Source organism: Diadema setosum, chromosome 19 (assembly GCF_964275005.1).
Source record: "Diadema setosum chromosome 19, eeDiaSeto1, whole genome shotgun sequence".
Lineage (NCBI taxonomy): Eukaryota > Metazoa > Echinodermata > Echinoidea > Diadematoida > Diadematidae > Diadema > Diadema setosum.
In genome coordinates, this window is record NC_092703.1 from 7,741,868 (window position 1) to 7,762,299 (window position 20,432).

At 39.0% G+C, this 20,432-nt stretch overlaps 1 pseudogene; it reads left to right on the top strand.

The window, feature by feature from the left end:
• Positions 1-2,845: 2,845 nt before the first annotated feature.
• Positions 2,846-20,432, top strand: part of LOC140242676 (uncharacterized) — a 37,805-nt pseudogene continuing 20,218 nt past the window's right edge.

Consider the following 20,432-nt stretch of genomic DNA (forward strand, 5'->3'; position numbering starts at 1 on the left):
ACACGTTTGTTTTGTTGTTATTTTCTTCCGAAAATGGGTATATAGAAGGGAGATCAGCTGGAGAACAAATCTGCTATATCCCCCCTCCCCCCCCCCCCCCCGAAAAGAAGGAAAATCTAATAACCACGCGAGTTGAAAAGTGTCACAATATTTTGTTCGTCTGTTCATCTCAAACCTTTCTTTCTCTCCCCCCTCTCTCTCTCTCTCTCTCTCTCTCTTTACGTATAATATCGTCCTTATGATGTCTGTATTGGCGATTATACATTTCAAACCCTGATCTCATCCGATATTAATTTCCAACGTGGTATTACAGCCTTTGGTGAAGAGAAACAATTGAATAGAACAAAGCAGGCAAAACTTTAAAATCAACAACAAACATACAAAATTTAAGACATCGTTAAATCATCGAAAAAAAAATGATACACCGCATGGTGTGGATACTGTATTGTGCATGCATTCTGAAGGTCCGGAATTTAATCATTTCTTGTTTCAGGGTTTTTCATTGCTCAAAGATACAGACCGTCCACCTGTCTTGTGGAAAACCAACATTTCGAGGAAAAGAAGAAAAGAGAGGGATTTCTTGAAATCCATTTCATCAGTATAGTTTTGAGAATATTTCCTTTCTTGATACTGACGGAAAACAAAAGAGGGCGTCGTTATAATACTCCATTCAGTGCCGTACGGCACTGACTCCATTTCGCGCCCATGCTGACAACACGATAATATTCAAAGGTCCAATACGCCTGTTATCCTCTTAGAAATAATTGGTGTTAAAGGATAAAAAGAAAGGTGTATAATACAAAGATACACGGAAGATTGGACGTTCGTGTTTCAAATCCAATGTGCACATCATATACTGCAAGGGAGTTTCTCCGTCAGCTCATTAATGCTCTTCATTAAGACATTATATACAGTTTCAAGACTCATAGTTCAAGTGTTTTCTGAATGTACGCAAAAAAAAAAAAAGAGAGAGAGAGAGAGAAAAAAAAAGATGCAGTCCCCTTAGATTCAAAAGAATAAAAAAGGAAATATTTCAGAGGGATTCAGCTCATCAATTATAGTTTTAAACAGACTTATAGATGGACCCCCTCCCCCCGGCAATCCGTTTATCTTTATATAGGGCTATCTGAACCGCGCTTGTTATGAGCTGCTTGGCTGTTGCGCTGCTCCACGTATTCACAGGTGTGGAATCTGCACACAAGTTTTTTTTTTCTTGTTTTTGTTTTTGCTTGCACAAACTACATTATCGTAAAAGCATTGATCGGTCAAGAACGGTCAGAAGTCCATGGACAACGCACGCTGAATGAGAGACGCACAGAAACAAAACAGTGCTAAACCAGTAGGAGGGTCAAGAGCAAAGACCACGTGACAATATAGGTTGGGCTTCTGGAAGCTGATTGGCTAATTTTCGTTTCATTCTGTCTTCTTTGTTTTGATAGCTCTATTCCAATTCATTTTAAAAAAATCTTGATTTAGTTTAATAGATTTCATGAATGTTAATCACAATCTTTTCAAAACTTATTTTTGTTATAATTTTGACACTCACTGTTTTCATTTATTGACAGTATGTCATCCCCTATAGATAAACTGTGCATCCATTAAAACATTCATTTTACTCGCCCATATTCCTTCAATACAAGAATAGAACATGATAGGCCCACGGCGAAAACGTACATGTTGTGCATCTTCCTCTTTGACCTTTGTTGAAATTTGAGAATGATGATGCTAGAAATAACTAAAACAACTAATGTAACAAATCATTTTAGTTGACCTATACTATTTAATATGTATATCGTTCATTAAAACCATTGGTCCTACAATGCAGTGGAGTGGTCGTTACATAACATGGCAAGGCCAGTCACAGAAAAAAACAAAAAACCCACCATAACAACGGGAATTAAAATTACGAAATCAAATACATGTACTAATGTTTCATATTAAACCCAATATTTTTCTTCCCTTCTTTCTTTTCTCTTTTCTTTTTTTTTTGTGTGTAGGAGACCAACTACTTAGAGAATGAAAATAAAATGATAACAGAACAGTTTTTGAGCCTATACAAGCAAAATTCGATCCGAAATAATAATTAGCAACATATGTCATTTTTATATAACGATATAGAATAATGAACACAACACTATTAAATTTAATTAATACTCAATAGGACCTACTGTTGATATCTTTGTTATATTGTTACTTTTATTACCGTTTTCCTCGTCATAATCATTATCATTATTTTGCATCGCATTGTATTGCTATCATAGGCACCTATCATTAGTATTTACCATCCTTGTTAGTATATTAAGCATGTGTCGTCACCATTATTGTTCTCATGTTGTTGTTTTGGTTTTAATGTTTTTTTATTGACGTGTATCACTCGGGAGTGAGCATTTTATACGGTAAGACAAAAGTCTTCGGCACGGCGTATGATGGGCCTAAGGAAACGAGCAGAGTCTCTCTGAATGAGACTATGCAGCAGTGGCGCGACTTGTCTTTTGCACACGTCACCACACTGTGCCATATTTGGGCAATGCCATCAATGACCTAATTTACATGAGAGAAGGGCCGACATTACACACATACCGAATCCCGGCCTTCGCCATCCCCACGCAACGCTGGCAGCTTACACACACACACACACACACACAATAACACACACAGACCTGCGCAGTCATATGCATTATGAGCAGAAAGATCATACACAAACACTCCCTCGATTTACTACGACTACGATTTCGCTCCTCCCTCTTCCTCGCTCGTTTGGTCTCGCACGGCACGGCGCCACTGCACTGAATAGCGATGCCAAAGGCTTTGCGTATGTGATCAAAGTCATTGCAATTACTGCAGCTTACAGTACAATTTGAAAGCTGAGATTTTCTTATAGAAACTCATTATCGCGGTTCATGGATGGTAAATAAACCTGGCTGAGCACATAAGGACTGTGTGTACTGCTGGTCGATAGCATAGCAAGCTGGCTATCATTCATTGATCCACCACACAATCATCACCAACACGCGCAATTTATCAACGACACCACCGGCTTCTTCGCGAATTTCGTGGATCTGCTTCTCACTGCACTCCCTTCTTGTACGATATAGTTAGACTAATCTTACGTTAGATATCTTCTGCAAACATGATGAAGAATCGATTCAAGAGAGGGAAGCACAAAAGTGAGTATATTTGTTTCGTATTCCACTATAATTTACTTCTAAATTGTTTGTATTTGCTGTGTTAATTTTGAGTTATGATGCAACCGGCATCTCCACATGTCCCGGCTTTTGTTGATGTCATCCCTCCTTGTCCACGTTTGACTACGAAAAATTTGTCGTGTTGGCGTCTTGCCAAATCAATTTCACAATAACCGTTGTAGGGTTTTTCTGTCGCACCTTTGTGCATTTATGTCAGTGTTTCATTGAACAAAATGCAGACAAAGTGATACCCCAATGTCTTCTGAATTCTCAAGATTGCATTGTCAACGAAATATCAATTTTAAGCCGCCCTACTCGCCGGTGATGCGGCATGGGTTGCTAGACTACATAGGGCATGGCTTGCATTTACGATGCAGTGGTATGATATCGCGTAGCAGCGATTGGACAGTGCGGGAAGGTGTGTACTCTCCCCCTCCGTGTATGCATTACCTGGCCGTGTTTAGACTGTTATGTTTGTGCCATGCTGTATCGGCAACGCGAAAGAACGTGGCTTTTTCTAAAACAGTTTAGCCTAACGTTTCTTATTTTATTGTTTGTACATGTAATGGGAACTCTCATACCAAAAAATTTAGAGTATCGAATGCCACTTTCAAGATATTTTGAGCGGATCCCAGGATAGTATAACCCCCTAGAAACATAGACCTAACATAGGTCATTAGTAACAATCAAACATAGATTAAAACTAAAGTAATAATAGTGTCTAGACTAGTAACTAGATACTGATAATGTTGTTTGTTTCTTGTAGGATAAATGAAAGTGTGAAAGAAACATTTCCTTCTAGAATCTAGGTCTAGACTAAATAAATGAAATTTGCACTTCCTAGACACAGTGCACTGTGCCGCACGTGAATCACATATTTTAATTGACACCTCAACTTTACAAGACGATAGACTAAACAACTGATAAATGATTCCTGTTTTTGGACAGTGTAGACCTCTATAACGATACTGTACTGGAAGATATCAAATGCAAGTATTTGTCCAGAGATATTCAAAGAAAGACATCGGACAATTTTGACATTGAGACTATTATGAAATGAGAGTGCCCTATGCTCTGGACGCTGTCCTACGAGGTCAGTATGATACACTGATAGTTAGCTTCCTGCCGCTGATTACTCTTAGGATTGTGATATGCTATTTATAAGATAAAGAATAGAGCACTGTCATTCTATTTTATATCATTACCACACTCACAGGTCCTCATAGTAGATCTAATAACATTTTGCTTGTACACTAATGAAGAAGTAGATCATATATTGTTATAAACCTCAAATAATATACTGGGGATTCAGAATTTATTTATCTACTTATTTTGATATTTATTCATTTTTTTTTTCTGCATAAATTCATACATTGTATGAGGCCAGGTGAGAAGAAATGGTGTGTATGATTCTTGAATCATCAAAAGTGATTAGTTTTGTCTCTGGGCCCATAATCCATCACATCACCATGATTCAGAAATCAAAAAGTGCACCATTATGTACAGTGTAGGCTGGGTACCACATGAAAACAATGGGGGTTGGCAGTGGGTTTACATCATGTACATGTATGTTGTTTGAACAAGGACATACTGTTATCAACTACAACACATACTGGTACACATAATCTTTAAGAGGAAATGAAGGACATTAAAACTGTCACCTAGCCTTTCTACTATCCTTGTAATGTCTGCCACCATTGTTCCTTTTTTAAAAATAGGTCTACAGGTTCCAATTATTCTGGACAGAGCTATCTAGCCTCTGTCATCCCAAAGGATCTATTTCTCTTTCTTTCTTCTTTTTGTTTAGATTATTATTATTGTTGTTATCATTATTATTACTATTATTATTATCATTATCATCATCATCATCATTATCATCATCATCGTCCAGCCAAATGAAAATGACAACACCACTAACATAAGATACATTCACATGGAAATGGCACAGTAGATTGTTGACGTATAACACAAAGTATGAACATGGAAGCAATACATGAATCAAGCTCATACACCATTAAGTGAACATAAGTGAAGACTAGAATTATATGGTGTTGGTACCTTCTTAAAAATCATAAAATATTTATTTTTCATTTTCCAGTAAATCCTTCATAAAGGCGTACCAAAAACATGATACGGAACTAGAGATAAGGTCATGAGCACCAAAAAGGTAACTTGGCTAATGGATGGTGGTCCCATTGCAATCGAAAGGATGCACATTTCAGTTAATACATTGTACTCTCGGAAACATCATCTTGAAATATTGGCATTTTATACATTTATGTACAATGTTCTGCGGATGGGACTGAAAAAAGATAAAACTTAAAAGAGATAGATACTTGCCAGAGCCTGTATCAAAGTCAATTGTCTCAAAGAGACTCATATGAATGTAGGCACTAACGATGGTGTCAGGAGAAGAATGCAGTACTTGTGCATTTTAGCCAATCAATAATGTAACTGTTAACAGTTAGGATAATCTCATTGTCAGCCCAGTGGTCAGTGCTGGTGACCATACAATCAGTGGTCACTGTGATAGTACTATTTCAAGTACACTGTACAGTGTAGATTACAGATCCCGTCAGATACCTGAAAAAATATCTACTGAAAGTTGCTACTTGAAACTAAACTACTAGAATGATATTAAATAGAAGTAGAATAATGCCTGTGAGCAACCTTGCCATTGAGCACATACAAAAGATAGTTGGCAGCCTATCCTAGTTAGATCATGCTTGAATGTGCTGCACTGTTATGCATTCTATGACTGTAGTTGACATTTAGTATGCAGGATTCAGTTGTTCATCGAAGGAGTGCACTGTATTTGAATTGTAATTCTCTGCATTGTGTCTACAAGAAAAGGGATCTATGCTTCTTTGAATTGAAATGTTTGATTGATTGTGCCTTCACCTACATGTACACCTCATCATTGTAGGGGTGAGTTTGAGAGAACGAGTGAAATCGTACGGTGGCGCTGACCAGTCTTATTTGGGTGAGTACCGGGCAGAAGGGAGCCCTGCTTGACGTCCAAAGGAATGCCTGCTTGCTGGGAAAGGAGAGTACGGAAACTTAAAATGTGCAGGGAGAAGATGACTTGTCAAAGTTTGCTTGGCTACGTCACTTTCAGAACAAGAAAAGGTAGAGGCAACTGCTTAAAAACTCGCCTAGGCACTTTCGCTATGAGAAGGCAAGTGACTGTATACTCTGCACTGAGACTTGTCGAAGCCTCGTTCTGTCTCGTAAAAGATGTCTAGGCAAGACAGAGTCACCTTCAGCTCCTCTGTATGCCATTGGCCTTCCAAAAATTGTACTATCTCATCACGAACAAAGTGTCTGGGCAAAGTTGTGAAAAGCTGCCTCCTTGCACAAAACAAGGTGGCTGGCAAGATTGGACGAGTGACTGTCTCGCTGTACATTTACGCTTCCGTAGGAAAGAATTGACTGCATGTGAAATCGTGGATGTCTGAGTGCATGCAAATTCATAACCTGTCAGTCTTCACAGGCCACGAATAATCGTATTGTATGCGGGGAAAACAAGAATGACATCACAGAGAGTTGGCCACTCGAGAAGTATGGCATATTTCCGACGATAGTGATGTAAAATAATGTGTGGTGGTCGTGCCTGATTCACAACCAGATGTGAGAAAGGGATTTTTGTTCACATTCCCTTGTAGTTGTATCCAAGATACGAACGACTTCTCATCATCCTTTCTTCCTTCCAGAATTATTGGAAAAGGTAAACAGTAACTTGTATGAAGCATGATTTTAATAGTTGCATGTGACGCTCAACATGAGCTGGAATGAGTGAGTTGGGCTGGAGCAAACAAGGAACAATGATGTCCTTGCCTGTACCACTTAAGGTATGGGCTTTAATTTTCCTGTGTAATATTAATCTGTTATGTTATGAAGGAAGCTGTAGATGAAAAATTGAGCTTTTAAAAGTAATCATTCAGTTCTCAACAAAAAGGAAGAAGAAATTGGTTGGTTGCCTGATTTACCAAACTCACTTCTCCCCAAAGACAGTCATGATTAAAAATAAATCATTTCATAGTTGGTATTGAATGTTTTAGTTACCTCAACAGGGAAATCTTAATGTTCAGACTTGTGTACAATGTATAATTTCTTCATCCTAGTACATTTTATTATTCAGTACAAGCAAAGTCTGAAAACATCTCAAACAAACTCTGTCTGACCTGCGTGATACGTCTAATTTAAAGTAGGTGTGACAAATGGGGGGAAAAAAAACTGAAAGAAAAGAAAAAAAGGAGAGCACAGTACTCGAGTTTGTTTGCTTACTGTGCCATATCAGATGATTTTATTTTCTGAATTAGCCCGGGTGTTCTGCTGTAATACTTTAGTATACAATTGTAGAAATGAATAAAAAACACCAAACAAACAAAAACCCTAACCAATGCTTTGCCAGTACAAAGGTAGTGATTTCGGCCATGACCTCTAGACCATATGAATTTTTAGGCAGCCTTTTCATAAACAGCATACAACGTACAAGTGTAAGTGAATGAATAAAAGATAATCACAAATACATCAGTAATGTTTGTGTCTGTGTGAGTGTGTGTAAAGGGTATAAAGCGAAAAAAAAGGTATAAAAGGTATAAAGCGAGTATGTCCTCATTATCAAAAACTGTTGTCCAATACACGGAGAGGAAGTCCTAGTTTCAGCATTTTGCATCACTCTGTGAAATCACCGAAGTCTGTGAAAGCTGATGACTTTCTCAATTTCTCTGAGTTGAAGCACGACCAGATTTAGCATGGCATAGGGCGCATGGTAACACCAGTTTGCAGTTATGGGGTGGTAGGGAAGCAGAGACTCCAACCCCAAGCACCTTCTGATCTGGAGATTCTCCCGCCCGAAACTCCTAGCAAACGGGAGACTCCAAGTTGATGTGTGCGAAGCGCGAAGTTCCTAGGATTCTAGATGCTCTCTGGTGCTATCTAAGGCTTATTTTTTCAACATACGATAGAAATAAGTAAGAAATCCTTTCCACCGGGAGACACAGAGCCAGGGCGGGAGAAATCAAATCTCAAACGGGAGAACGGGAGATTGTGCAAAAATGGGCTTTCGGCGGGAGATCTCCCGTCGAAAACGGGAGAGTTGGAGTCTCTGGGGAAGTGCTCTGAAAACATACAATGCATATGTATAGCATGTACATTCTGCATGGCCATCACCTGACATTATACAACAGCAACAACAACAACAGAACCAGCTATTATGACCTCTGGAGATGATGCTTGTTCCGATGATTGCTACATCGTTCTCCTGTATATGTCACATAATTAGCGAGTCTAATTTTTTGCAAATCAGGACTTCCCGACAATTTCGTGAGTGGTTAAATTTGTGCTTGTGGTATACAGTACTGGACAGAGAAATGTGTGGGTGCACATCACATTCATGTCGGGATGGGAGTTGATATTTTCATGTGTTTTTAATTTTGCGAATAGCTCTCAACTCGACTTGCAAAATTTATGAAAATAAAAACCTCACAAAATATTTGGTGTACATGATACAGTACATTTGAATACTGCTCATGCTACAGTTATAGGCCTACATGTACGTATGTATCCAATGATGACCCACTATCACGGCGAGTGTCAAGTTTCACGGAGCTACCAGCGCAACTGAAAGTCATTGGTGTGTTGGTTTTATTCTAGACTACTCCTGCGTCAGTTATTGGTGATGATGCAGGATACATCAATTTGTATTCACCTGTAGTCATAAGGTGACTGTGCACGATGTACCTGCAAGTATTTGGAGGATTTTGACATTGAATCTTTTGTGCAAGACCACAGAGCACATGATTCTCCCCGAGTATTAATATACAGCCACCCCCGTGAATTCCGTTCAATTCCACCATTGTCTTTGTTTAATATGCACCACAACAATGGCATGATCATGACCAGCACTTTGTAAATGTATAGTCATGGGAAGAAGAAAAAAAGTAAACGTTCATGCATTCTGCAAGACCTAAAAATCGACATTGTTGATATAAATTGTAGGTTTGATATAGTTAGTATGTGTCCTTATTAACTTTCTGAGGAAAAAAGGATGAATTTGATTTGAAGGCAACTGGTACACTTGTACATCCACAGAGAAGAAACAAGACATTGTACCACTAGCACCACAGTGTGGTAGCAATATGTGGTAGTTTAGTATGTAACAAGGGGGTGGGATGGGGAGTGGGGTTTCAGATCGCATCACAGGAGATTCTTAGAAAAGACTGGGGGGGGGGAGGGGGGAAGGTACACAGGCATTTCTTGTGCAATGTGATGGCATGCCGTGCCTATAAATCAAACTACAATTGACCGAGTCTAGCAATAGATATCTATACCGTAAAACATGATATATTCGCGGCAGGAAATTTTCGCGAATTGGAGCTGACAGCCTTTTTCGTGGCATGAAATTTTCGCGAATTGCCACTGGTGTTCAATGCATAGTGTAGACAAGAAATTTCGTGTGCATTTTAATTTCGCGAATCTTGGCGCTCGCGAAATTCGCGAAATTAAAATGCAGGCCAACATTCCTCGTTTTACAGTAGTCAGTGAACGGTATCAACCAGGCACACTGTGCCATTATATGCTTCAATGAGTGAAGTAACTTGTCCACTCAAAGGACTGTCAAATTATGATTGTAGATTTTATATAGTGAATGAACCATCATCCTTTTGTTTGAAAACTGAAACATGAACATAACAAAACAAATCAGAACCCAAAGAATCAAATACCATGCACTTATTGGAGAAAGAAATGACTGTTTGGGGGGGGGGGGGGAATACAATTGTACATCTGAGTTGATTACCTACAGTGTACACTATTCTTAGTTTTGTTTTGACTTCTGTACTTTGACACATTTATGCAAAATATTTCCCTGAGAGGATGTAGCATGCATGCATGTACATTTTTATTGAGGTGTAAATACTGGTCTGCTTTAATAGTTGTGTGTTTTATTTTAGAATGCTTATATGATCAGTCTAATTCTATTTGAGGAAATACTTTCAGTGATTGCTGATACTACAAGTGCTGACAATGCTTGACTGTGAATTGAAGCTTTGGTGTTGTAACCATCACTGCAATACACGTGACATTGTTGTCAGTGTAAACCCAGTAAAATCTTTTTTTTTGGTTTTTTTGTTAAACATGAGGGATGGATTGTGTGTGTTTGTGTGATCTGTGACTTGTAGTAAACCTTTCGAGTGAAGTTTACCTGCTTGGGGTTTTGGGGTCCGCTTTAATGTGCTGTTAAAACTGCCCGAGTCGGCTGACCTTTGGCACAGTGAGGCTCAATTGCTCCTGATTGGACGGGCCCCTGTCATACCATAATTTGATCTTTCCCATAAATCATGCTCCTGGGGATGGTCCTGCCAGTCTACGTGCACATACTCATACTCGTGTGCCCAGGTTACCTCTGTGAGCCCGTCCACAACAAAGGAGAGTGACACATGAATGTGACATGCTTGACATTGTTTGAAAACCAATCGTCCCATCGGGTTGACCCCTCGGCTGTGTAACCCCATGGCGGCAGGGCAGAAGCCTTCTTGCCGTCAGCTCTCTTGAAAGCCAGCCAAGGTACACACTAACGATCATGTGATGTCACAAATTTATTCCGCATGACTGGCTCGAATCCAGATGCCACGTTTTCATGTATGTCATAGGCAGCCAATGCTTTTGCATCACAAACAGAGCATTTGTAAAAGTACCCAAAAGCAAAAAAAAAAAAATTAGATAAATGAATAAATAAATGAATAAAAAAAAAAATCCTCTATGGCATGGTTCTTATTTGTTCTGGTTTTTTTTTTGTTGTTTTTTTCCCCCCTTCCATGGTTACAACTGTATCATGGGTACATTCTATTTGGATTTAAAAAGAAGAAAAAAGGATTACATACAGTTTAACCCACTAACATTCACAAGCTGTCATTGAGAGTGAAGGCATGATAGATTTGAAGAACTTACAGCCAAACTTCACAAAGATGTGTGAAGAAATTGTGGAAAAAAGAAATTTAAATCTTGCACAGCAGCATAAACAGGGTGATCAACCTCAGTATATTAAAATACTGTACCTCCACCGGCATGTAAAATGGGAAGGTCTGGAATGAAAACTAGGTGTATCTGATAATGACTAGTCATACATGTAAACATATGTTTCTAGCATATGTTATGTTATGCATTTTTGTGTTAGTCATATCAAAGGGAAATCATTTGCATATTTTGCATTGGTGGTTCATGTAGGTTATGAGCAAGGAGGTACTAGGCGAGCTCGCCTAGTACCTCCTTGTTATGAGTCAGTAGCAGGACCCGCATGGTCATCATTTGAATTACTTGAGCCACATCCTGCATGCTCATCAGCCACCAAATGTTCTGATGTTTTGTTTTTGATGTGTCTTGCCCTTTAGTTGTGCCGTCTTGTATTTGTTTTGTCATGTTTTGTTTGTTTATAATCCCTTGGCCTGCTGCATGATTCAGTAATTGACCTGTTCAAGGTTAGACAACAAAAAAAATAATGTGGTTTGGGTCTTTGCCACATTGTAAAGTGCTGTGAGCACTGTAACATACAAAACAACTGTAATGGGAAGGGGATGTGATGAAAAAACAAACAAAACAAACTTAAAACAAAAGTAGTAATATTGTTGTCATTTAGTATCCGTGTGAAAAATGGGCATCAAATTATCTTTGAACAGTACTTGATTTATCAAGCTTTCCAAGAATGGCAGATTATCAGTTCATTTTTAAAATCAAAATATGCAGTTAAAACATGTCTTGTTATGTTATCTTCTGTTTTCAGATAGCAGCACTGATACAGAATTAATTTAAAAAAGAGAGAGAAATTAGGAGGTACAATGTGTTAATAAGAATTTTCCCCTAAAAAGTTTGTGAAAAGCAATACAAGGTTGATAGGTACAGTACTCGAGTTTTCAGCATATGTAGTTTATAAGTGCCTGTCTGTGAAAATGTAGACCCTAGGCTAGGGGGCCTAGGCCTGATTTGTGGTATTACAGATGTCTGCATTTTGGTATTGATCTGTCTGTCCATCTACAATTCTGTTGTACAATCCATTTGTGTATCTGCCTATTTATAAATCTATCAATCAGTTTATCTATGTACAGTATGTATCATCTATCTACAACACTGTACAATCTATCTATCTGTCTGTCTATCTATCTATCTATCTATCTATCTATCTATCTATCTATCTATCTATCTATCTAATCTAATTTGTATCTAATCTGTCTATCTATCTGTCTACCGGTATACAGATAAGCCAGTACTGTAGCAAGATATGTATGGTATTGTATGATTATAGGGTGCCTACATACAAAGTGTATAAGGGTGCTGCAATGTATCTAATCTTCAAACTTCAGTTGATCACCAAGCATGCAATTTTGTGCCATGCGGTCTTCACGCCAGTCAACATCAATGGACTTTTAATCGGAGCAGTGTGCTTGATTATTGCAGGGATGAACACAGTCTGAGATGGTTGGCATTTAAGCTCTGAAAGGTCTTAATGCCGGGCCAAAGTTACCCTGCTCAAGAAAACGTTTTATGAACGATCAGCTCCCGTTTGCTATTATCACGCGGACGTCATCTGCTCGGCAACCCCAGAGACTGTGAATGTTACCTCGCAGACAGCCATGGGTTATAAATTTTGTCACACAATTCTCTTGATAAACTGCTTATGTAGCATTCAACAAAGGCATTGGAATTTTTTAATCTACCTCCCACACATTAAGTTGACTTCAAAGGGAATTAAAGGGGGGGGGGGAGGGATTGCCCTTTCCCCACTGGTAAATCTGGTGAGAGCTTCCAAGTATTATTAGTCTGATACCATCTCCAGCTTTGAAGAGGGTACAATTCTTTTTTTGGGGGGTGGGGGGGGGGGTGGGGACTTGCAAACAGGTAATTTCGTGAGCAATTTCAGCTTTTACAAAGTCTTAATATTTCTAAATCGTTGTAGATTTGCGACATGTTCAGACAGTGTAGACTGTATGGGTTTCCCTTTGCTGAATATTCATGGTGAATACCATTTCATTTGACTGGTACGCAAAAATGTCAATAGTTTGTATTAAAAATCAGTCATAAAATTCTTATATGCTTTAATACAAATGTTCTAGTAAATGCTCCTTGAAGTGTGTCAAACCCTACCTCCTTGTGGTATTTTGGGGTTTGGGAGCTGAAGGTTTAGGGCCTATCACAGACTTCAAGTGTGAACCTAGACATTGAGCAAAAATTTAGTGGATTAACACATCCAGACCATGATGGGCCAAGCATGATTAGAGAAATGTGTCACAGGTAGTATTCAAGCTTATAAATAGCAAAACCTACTAAAATCCCTATATAGTGTGAAACAGCTTTCTACATGTTCATCATTATTGTACATCCATAAACATACATACACAGTAGGCCAACTTGTCAATAATAGAAAGGGTGCATTTTCCCCTCAAGGCTAGCCTTTCAGACTTTCTTGCCCCTATCACACCTCATGGACTGGAGTGGGCAGTAATTGACCCAAGTCTGAGAATTACAAGCATCCACATTCCAGAAATTCCAACACAAAAGTTGTTTCACTTTCTCAGTAAATCTGCCTGAGGGCCATTGACCACTAGTAGCTCTGGCTATGGCCACAGACAGTGGTGGTTCAGACCAGGGAGGTCACCTCCCTGTTCAGACTTTCAGTGAGTGTGGAACTGGAGCCTGCTCAATAATGAGTCAATGGCAGGGATTTGAATGGGGGCGTGTTCAGAAAATCTGAAGATGCATCCTTTTTGTTACCATGATGCGTGTCTACAGTGTAGGCTTTCTACTGGCCGACAAGATTGCCTACTCATTTGTAACGGCTTTAAAGGGATAGTACAGTATTGGTGGAGGCAAGGATTAGGCTAACAACTAACTTTTTGTGAGATACCAGGAAATCACTTATGAAATGGTACGGAGCATACCATTCTAAGACGAATTCAAAGTTTATTTGATGAAAATCGGTTTTGGAATGGCCGAGACATCCAAAAACAAAGGCAAATAAAGCGATCATAATAAAAGGTGGGTCCCACCTTTTATTAGGATTGCACTATTTTGCGTATCTCGGCCATTTCAAAACCAATTTTCATCAAATAAACGTTGAATTCCTCTTGGAATTACATGTACATGCTCTTCATATTTCATATTTGGTTTCTCATTATCTCACCCCAAAATGTTAGAAACCTGAAGTTAGGTCTCAGCCAAAACTATACGATCCCTTTAACTGGAAGTGGCGAAAGACCATTTTCCTCTCCGACTCAAAAACAGCTTTAGTGCTTTGAAATAGTTCTGCAATGTGAGTTAGGGATAAAAATAACCAACATGAAGTGATAACCAGTATAATCAACGTGCAGTAGGCTATTGTTTATAGTCTACAAAATGTGAAGAGTAGTTTTATTCAAAACCGCGTTTCTAGAATATAAAACCGTCAAGGTGACAGTTTATTGAGAAAATTAGTGATACCTCCTTATTTGCAGCCTTATACATGGTACGGTGTTTTATGATAAGGCCTACAACTGAACTACAAATGACTTGTATACATAGGCCTACATGAATGCATGAAGTGTGATAATTCTAACATTTTCTTTAAAAATCACTGCTCGCAGTGTTAAGTAGAGGCTTTGAATGCAAAGGTGCAATATTCTATCTGTATTCCCCCTTTAGTCATCTGAAAAGTCTTGCTTTGCTGCTCTTAGGGTATTAACGTTTTCTAGATAGTTGCAACAGTTCTAAGTACAAAGTATCTTCCTGGTAAATGGTGATAGAGAAAATGATTTTTGGTTGAATAGATGAGCTAAAGGTCCTGACCTTACTAATATATAGTGTGGAAGTCCCCATCCCCCCCCCCCCCCAAAAAAAAAAAAAAATATATATATATATGGGACCTGTCTAAGGTACATTACGGTATAAGCTTTAGGCCCTATTCAATAAAGACATCATTTCAAATGTCAATGATGCAACCAATATCACAGTCTGTAAAACTGTAATGACATGGAACACATCCATTTGAAATGACTATATCTGACTGGCTGTAATTTACATTTTATAACCGAAGGAATGTCAAAACTGAAAGCTGACAGTAGTTACGTTCAGACGGCAGGCCCTAGCCTCGAGGTTAGGAAACCTTAAGGTTTAGCTCTTGCCTCCTAACTACGACGTGTGTCCACACGACGAATCTTAACCTCGAGGTTACGAAACCTCGAGGTAAAGCTTCTGCCCCCGTAGTAACTACGAGTGGGTCCCACTTGATGTTAAAACCACAAAACCGGAAGTTTCAGCCCACACTGCTAACAAGACGTCTGTTTATTCTTTAGTCCAACCCTGTCGGACTCGCTTACAGGTACTCTTGTTCTCTGTCATGGTATGCAGAGATAGCACTGCACTGATGACTTTATGCCTTTATGAAGATATTCGTCGAAAACATTTTTTTTTTTAAGCGTCGGAGAAGAATATAGAATACAGTAGCGAGTTCGACGTGTTCAGTTTCAGAGATCAAGCGCATGGGAAGAAAAGATGATGTTGTTGTGTCGTGCGTCATAGGTTTTTCACGTGTAGTGTATTTGTGGTGTACGTTTGGGAGGTTGACGCGGTAGCAGAGGGAAATTGTGGGGGCTGGAGTTTACGGCGAGGTCACTCTTAACTTCGAGTTCGTTGTTTTTTGTGTCCACACGGTGCTTAACTACGAGTGGGGACCCCCCGCGGCTCGTGATTAGAGCGCTAACCATAAGATTACTCGTGGCTCGAAACATCGAGCAAACCTCGAGGTTTGCTAACTACGAGTGCGTGTTCATGGTCCCTAACTACAAGCTCTAACCTCGAAGTTTCCTAACTTCGAGGTTAAGGGCTCCCGTCTGAACGTAACTATTGATAGTAACTGATGGCAGTTATTACTAACGGTACCGGTACAGTACAGTGAGTGGTAGCTACTACAAGCTACTACAAGTACATGTCTAAGCAGGGAGGTGAGACAAAATTAATGTCTCACCTCCCTGGTCTAAGTGTATCATCAACTTGTTTTCTCTATTTTTGTCATGTGAAGTCTTTAGCATGCATTTCTGACCAGTGACCCCAATCACCACCACCACTGAACTTGCACGGAAAGTACAGTAGCTGACCACTGGGGCAAACCAAAGATCTTCAGAAAAAAAAAAAAAAAGTACAGTGACCGCTCAAACAATTGGCAACCACAAGTTCTAGCCATGAGTGTTCTGAAGTTTGTACCGGAGATGCAAAACTAATCTAGTTTCACAGTTTATGTATCAAGTCATTTCTCCTTTGCTTCATGGAAACAAGACCATAATGTGTAGGCCTACACACAGTAGGACTACAGTATGATGCCACTCAAGGGAAATGATTAAATGTGTCATTTACAGGTCAATCATTATCTCTTCAAAACTTCCTCTTAACTATTGTTGAGTTCATTGCACACTTGCTTTGCATATTTAATAAAATCAGCGTAATTGTTGTTATTCTCTGTTTTCCACCATCTTTGTAGTAGGTCTATGAGATCATTGATCCCTAGCAGCTGAAATGCTGCAATGAACAGGGGTATTCTTTCTGATGGTTGAGGCCACGAACCTGACTAAAGAACCAGTCACAGTTACTAACCTGACTGGCTCCCCCACTCAACCCTGCAGTTGTTATTTTATCATCACATAAATCACCACCCCCCCCCCCCCCCCCCGTATAATTTCTATGACAGTTGTTTTGTTCCCACATTACAAATTATCACTGTGTTTTTTCAATAGCCATCATTACACAGAAAATGTATGATAGTGGTTATGAAATTCTCTAGTTGTACTGTAATATAATCACTTTTATGCAACGACACTGCTAAGGAAAGGGGTTAGGGTGGTTTTGCATTTGATCATCAACCCAATTTACCAACCAAATATCATACTGGAGGCTACAAAATGTTTGTAACTTCAGTAGGGCCTACATGTACATACAAATGCATGTACATGTAATGATGTATGCCTACTTTCAGCTACGTTTTATTAAGTGATTTATGACATTCCAGTGGCTATGATGTATAGTGCAAAATTATTGTCCAGTTTTTCAACTAATAGGTCATCCAATCTGCTGCTTGTTTGTCATAACTGTATCAAGCCCATTTTTTTTTATCCATCAAAATGGGAGGTGATTGATTTTGTCAAAGCAATTTACAGAGCTAGCTAAAGCTTGCCATTTTTAGGGTCAAGGTCAACTTCGAAGGCAATCTTGGTACCGAACCTACTCCACCCCTCACACCCCCCCCCCCCAAAAAAAAAAATGGGGAAAAAAGAGACACGATCACATTGTGTGAAAGGAAAAGCTGTGACAGAATTAATCTACAGGTAGATTTGCGTCTTGCTTTCCCAAAGGTCAGATGCCAAATTACAAGGTGAAATGTTCCTTTGACCAAACCCTCTGCGTTCTGGGCTAAGTAGGAACTGATGAAGCACACACGAGCCAAATGACAGTGGAATGATTCTTCCGAAGATTGGCGATTGTTAAAAGATGGCCGCTCATCCTTGATCGGTATCGGATCGGCATCGGATGATCAGTTCCACCACTAGTCATATTTCTCTTTTTTGACTGTTTTCTGGTATAAGAAACTCTTGTCATCCTGGTTTGTGTTCACTTTCACAATACGCCAGTGATCCATTTTTCTATGAACTGAAGTGTGGTGTTATGTTTCTCTCCTTATAGCAGTTCTTTTATATGGTATCCATGACACATACACTGCAGAGTATTCCTGTGAATCAGTCACAAAAGGAACCTTGTTTTCTTTATGAATATAGATATAATTAAAGTATCCACTGCAAGGGACATGTACATCTTTAATAGTGTACATGTTGTAGATGCGTAGGAATCATGTGCGCAATTTGATTTCGTATAAATTTCAAGCTTTTGTATTGACTTTACCACTTTCGTGTATTAAAAGTTGGAATGTCCAGCTTGGAAAGGAGACCGTACATGGTACATGTTCATCAGCTTGTGTTGGTCTGTATCAGAATGTTTGTAATATTAGAATAGCATGTTTTGAGAACGAAAAACAACATAACAGTCTAGGCAATATGTAAGAATATTCAAGATGCAACAATGAGTTAAAAATGTGCAGGCAAAAGGAGAGGTTTGGTAGGGAGCCAAGAAACAGAATACAGTTCAGACTTGCTGTACACCGTGCCATGTGAATGCCAGCATGCATGCATTGGTAGCTAGGCAATTATAGATCATTTCTGAGATAAGCTTGAGTCTCTCATACACATAACTTGCACCTGTCACAGGTAATTGTGTTTGCAAACTGATTTTACATTTTTTAGGATTCTAAAGTACAGTCCCATACAGTATATTATCATACATTTGTACACTTGGATGTAATTTCGGGGACTTTTTCGAGGGGGGGGGGAGAGATCTGAGATTGTTAGCTATTAAAGGAATCTTCAGTTTCCCCATTTTATTCTCAAATTACATTCTTCCAAAGTACGTTGATAAACGTTAAATCGTGTATGCTTTTATTGCTTATAGAGAAGGGGGTTTGAGGTGATTAGTTGCCGGTATTAGAGAAAAGTCTACAGTTTCCGATTCAATTCTCAAATTACATACTTCCAAAAGTAATTTGGTGATTGTACTGTATAGATGTAGTATGCCTTCAATTGTTCCCTTTAAAACGTGTTGAAGAATTTCTGCAAAAGACAAAAGTCAATTCTTCAATGTACATGTTAATGGGATGCATTTAAATCATATGAACCCACAATGTAGATCTAGTTTTTTTTTTTTTTTTTTGGGGGGGGGGAGATATAAGCAGGAGACATGGGGATGTTTGCACATTGTACAAGCTGTAAATGTACAGTACAACGTGTGCATACAGTGTACATTGTAATCTTAAAGCAATAGTCCAGCTTACAGTGTAGGTGCAAAGAATGCTTTAAGAATGCAATGATTATTTGTGGTATCAATAAAAATGTATACCGATTGAGTGAGCAGATGTATTATTTTGTGAAATGATGTGCGTAGTAAGGGAAATCTGGAGTGAAAATTGGGTGATATAGTGCAGGGATGAGGAGTAACTGAAATTCAAAGAGTTGACCAACTTTATTTGACCTGTGCAATAAGGTCGTTGATGATATGTGGGATTGTAATCAGTCATGTCACGAGAAGATCGTATATTGCTGTAGTGTGGCAGGAACTGAGAATAATGTAAAAAGCAGGAAGTAGAACCAAGATTAAGAATCCCCTCAATGGAGCTACAATTGGTTAAAAGCACAAGTCATTGCCAAACAATGCGTAATCCATTAAAGTCTGTGTAAATGGATGATAGTTAGTGTTGAATGGAGGTCAGTCCTATTAGACTCCCCAGAGGTTAAATGCGTGATGGTATGGTATGATATTATTAGCATGATAGTTTAAAAGTGTGTTGATGGATGAGGTCAGATCATTACAATCCAATCCCTGATTGAGGCCCCATTTCCTCCAGTACCCTCTCCTTACCCTATAAAACATCTCTAGAAATCATTAGTGGAAATCGATAAAGGTCATGTTTTTTATGAGTAAGCATTGTTGTGATAAAATTACTCTGCTTACTACAGCAAGTTAGCATGAAGGTACATTATGTATGTTGTGAAAGACTAAACTGGTGTACAATGTACACAGTGTATGTATCATTGATCTGTGCCTTGGATGTACACTTTGTGGGGGGGGGGGGGTTAATGTTGGAGGGGAGGGGAGGGGAGGGATGGGGTACATGTAAGCCACAATGCCAGAATCTCCTTCCTTCCCTTCTCTCTTGACAAGTTTGCATTTCTGGAACTTTTCGGCGCCATTGAAAAATGGCGTGGTGTACCCGTGCCGTGATTATTACAAGCTTCGTACAAGGTTGTGAAGTTGCGAAATTATTGTAGCTTGCAATCTATGATATCTCTCTCCCATGCAACTCCAAATAGTATGATGTTTTTAACTTTGAGTGTGTGTTTTTTATTCTTTAGACGGCAGTTCTTATACAAGCAAAAACAGTTCATCATACCACAACCTTTACATTCTAATTCCTTTATAAAGGGTAAAGTTGTAGGCATTTATCTGACAATGTCAAGCAGGAAAGCCCAACAAGAGCTACACATTGTTCGGTTGAATTTCTAGATGGGGGAGTTGGTTGGTCCTATTTCTGTCAAGCTCTTTATGAAGAAGTGTTCAGTAAATTGTACGATTAGGTGCCCTACAGTGTGAAAACATACCCGGTACATGTACAAAAATGGTGAG